Source organism: Stomoxys calcitrans, chromosome 4 (assembly GCF_963082655.1).
Source record: "Stomoxys calcitrans chromosome 4, idStoCalc2.1, whole genome shotgun sequence".
Classification (NCBI taxonomy): Eukaryota; Metazoa; Arthropoda; class Insecta; order Diptera; family Muscidae; genus Stomoxys; species Stomoxys calcitrans.
In genome coordinates, this window is record NC_081555.1 from 126,338,386 (window position 1) to 126,342,386 (window position 4,001).

The 4,001-nt window shown below is 37.3% G+C and overlaps 1 non-coding gene across 1 annotated transcript; it reads left to right on the top strand.

The window, feature by feature from the left end:
* Positions 1–1,935: 1,935 nt before the first annotated feature.
* On the top strand, positions 1,936–2,008 carry Trnaa-agc (transfer RNA alanine (anticodon AGC)). The gene has a single exon. It is a non-coding gene; the product is annotated as a tRNA-Ala (tRNA).
* Positions 2,009–4,001: the final 1,993 nt, after the last annotated feature.

The window sequence follows — 4,001 nt, forward strand, 5'->3', positions numbered from 1 at the left end:
GACGATCAAGAATATATATACTTTATAGGGTCTTAAACGCATATTTCGAGGTGTTGCAAACAGAAAGACGAAATTAGTATACTCCCATTCCTATGGTGGAGGGTATAATAAATTAAGTTGTAGGGCATAATTTTATTCTACATACCAAACTTCTGTCAAACCAGCAAAATCTTAAAGCTTCTGGGATAGACCGATTAAGATCGTACTTGTTAGGAGTCATAACAGAGTACTACATGGAAAATTTCAGCCAAATCGGACAAAAATTCTGGCTTCCAGGGGCTCAGGAAGTCAAACCCGGAGATCGGTTTATATGGGAGCTATATTAGGTTATAGACCGATTTAAACCGTATTTGACACAGTTGTTGGAAGTCATAACAGAACACCAAATGCATAATTTGAGCCAAATCGGGCAAAAATTACGGCTTCCAGGGGTTCAAGAAGTCAAATCGGGAGATCGGTTTATATGTGAGCTATATCTATATCTGAACCGATATGGCCCATTTGAAATCTCCAACGACTTACATCGATATTAAGTATCTGTGCCAAATTTCAAGCGGCTAGCTTTACGCGTTCGACCTCTATCGTGGTTTCGACAGACGGACGGACGAATATGGCCAGATCGACTCAGAACGTCGATATGATCAAGAATATAAAGAGTGATTTTTTTGAGGTTAGGATTTTCATGCATTAGTATTTGACAGATCACGTGGGATTTCAGACATGGTGTCAAAGAGAAAGATGCTCAGTATGCTTTGACATTTCATCATGAATAGACTTACTAACGAGCAACGCTAGCAAATCATTGAATTTTATTACCAAAATCAGTGTTCGGTTCGAAATGTGTTCAAATTTTGACAAATTTTGTTCAGCGATGAGGCTCATTTCTGGTTGAATGGCTACGTAAATAAGCAAAATTGCCGCATTTGGAGTGAAGAGCAACCAGAAGCCGTTCAAGAACTGCCCATGCATCCCGAAAAATGCACTGTTTGGTGTGGTTTGTACGCTGGTGGAATCATTGGACCGTATTTTTTCAAAGATGCTGTTGGACGCAACGTTACGGTGAATGAACACATTTCGAACCGAACACAGATTTTGGTAATAAAATTCAATGATTTGCAAGCGTTGCTCGTTAGTAAGTCAATTCATGATGAAATGTCAAAGCATACTGAGCATCTTTCTCTTTGACACCATGTCTGAAATCCCACGTGATCTGTCAAATACCAATGCATGAAAATCCTAACCTCAAAAAAATCACCCTTTAATATGAATATTTCGATTTGTTATAAACGGAATGAAAATTGTGAAGAAAATGCATATCCTCACATTTCATTACTTCAATTTGTTTCGTAACATAAAATATCATAGCATAAAATATGTTACCTTTCAAAATATCGTGGAATAATTTACACACCCTGAAATGTGTATGGTAGTTAATAGACTGTTGGAAAATTCCATGAAATATCCTTTTGGATCCGGCTATGCATGGTAGGTAGCTTTTTTTAAGCATCGTCCACCAGACCACAAAACCTTATACATTCATATGTCTGACAACTGCAACATGCAGCTAATGCATGACTCAACTTACCCTCTTACAGAAGTAGAGGGCAAGAGTGCCATTTTTCGCACTTTCCAAAACTTTCAGATTTCAGCAATAAAGGTTTTTTTTTTTTTTTTTTTTTTTTGATATGTGTTTAAGAAGTGAAATAACCCTCTTCTTGTGACCACGAAATGTGAACATAGTGTTTATTTTTTATACTTTTTATACTATTATGTTCCGTGTGACCTAAGTACACCTAATTATTGTATTATGCACAAAGCAGGCATTCAAGTTAAGTATTGCTTGCAGCCAATAAAAGTTACATGACACATTTGTTTCATAGTCAGTGACAATATAACTGATAAATAAATTAAAGCTAAAAAGATAGCTTTTATCATGGGGATGTAGCTCAGATGGTAGAGCGCTCGCTTAGCATGTGAGAGGTACGGGGATCGATGCCCCGCATCTCCAAAGTTGATACACATATTTTTTCAATATTAAAGTTTATTCATTAAGTCCTTCCGTTCCGACCCCACAGAGTATATATGTATGTTTCTGACCGTTTGTCTGTCCGTCTGTGTGTCCATTTATTGTAATCACTCCACAGTCTTAAAAAATTGAGATATTAAATTTAGAACAGAGCAGTTTTCTTATACGCAGGTTAGTTTCTTAAATGGGCCAAATCGGACCATATTTGGATATAGTTGCCATATATACCGATCTGCCGATTTAGGATCATAAGCCCATAACAGGCTCATGTTTTGCCTGATTTCGCTGAAATTTGAAACAGTGAGTAGTACTAGGGCCCCTAATATCCGAATTCCATTTATTGCCGGTTTGGCTGAAACACAGTCAGATTTACTAGGGCCGTCGAAATCCTTACCAAGCATAGTTCTGATCGGATAATTGGATATAGCTGCCATAGAGACCCGTTTTAAGGTCTTTCACCGATAATGTAGTATATATTACCTGATTATGATGAAATTTGGTGCAGTGCTGTGAGTTACACATATATCTACGTATCCTCCCAAAATATGACACTGATCAGACCATCTGCCCTTTTTTCGCAATTCAATTTATAATACGAAGCTATAGCTCTATTTTAGAGTCATAATATTTATAAATATTAACTTCCTTTTGAAAAACAGTTTTCTTGGAGGCAGGAGGTTGCCGGAGGAGGGGGATCGTCGCGAAAATTGCAACGTTGTCAAGATTTATTTTTGCTCTCAAAAGTTTCTACTCGTTTTCAATGAGCCAGGCCTAGAATATGATGTTCAACATGTCATATATATCTGAGAAATAGTGGGACACAAGGTCTCAGAATGTTTTTTTGATATATATAATATTAGCGGTTGGACACTGATACAATGAATACATTTTGCTTTAAATTTTAAGTCCTTTAATGTGTTTCAGCATTTGTCCGTTGAATGCTATCACATGTTGTTGGTGATGGTAACCAAAGAAGTTGATACTCATAACCACATTCAAAGTGAAGTTTAGCAAACTTCTTAAAAAGTTATAGCATGAAAGCCATATTCAACCACAATTAACATTACTACCACCAATGACGATAATGAGAACGAATGTCTTTATACAAATTCTCAGCCGTAGTACATTCAAATGATGATACTTTGCCGAAGCAAATAGTCTTAATTATGTACAATAGGTGGGAAAGAATGTACAGTGTACAACAGAGAAACTTGCTTATTTGAAAAAAATGCTAGAGCGGCGAGTTGGGCGGGGATGGTCGAACGGAGGGCGCATCTGGAGAGGAAAATTGCCAAGTTTGTTAATCTCTCCAGTCAGTTGACATCATGCTTTGGTCTAGAGAGCAGCGGGCATTCACCGTCGATAATGGGAATAATTGGCCCTTATTTTTTTAAGAAAACGAACGCGCAGTTACCCTGATTGCAGCTCTTTGCAGGGCAATGATTTAGGAAATTTTTCTTCCAAGCCTCAAAGAAATGAAAGAAGTGAAACGTGGGGTTTCAGCAAGATGGAACCACAGCACACACATCACGAGATTCAATGAATTTGACAACATTGCCCTAATGCCCTCTTCTCTCTTAGAGTCCTTGGGATTTCTTTTTATGGGCTTATTTGAAATCTCTGGTTTATGTCGATTGACCACAGACCACACCCAACAGGGCTAACGAATTTCAAAAATCGATTTAATCAGTGTATGCGAAATGGGGCTCACCAATAACCCGATGTAAATTTCATAACTGTATGAAAAAACTAGTAAGCAAAGGCTAAAGCTGATCTCAACTGAATATATAATATCCTACATCACCCAGCCTACCTACTACTTTTAATAAATGGACCTATGCCTACATCTAGTCAGACTTTAACTTTGTATACTTATTGAAGAGATGTTGCAAAATGTTTTTACAATGGGACCCAAATTCAGGCTACCACTTAACCTACTTAAGGGCAAATATAAGCTCAAAAAAAGACCAATTTT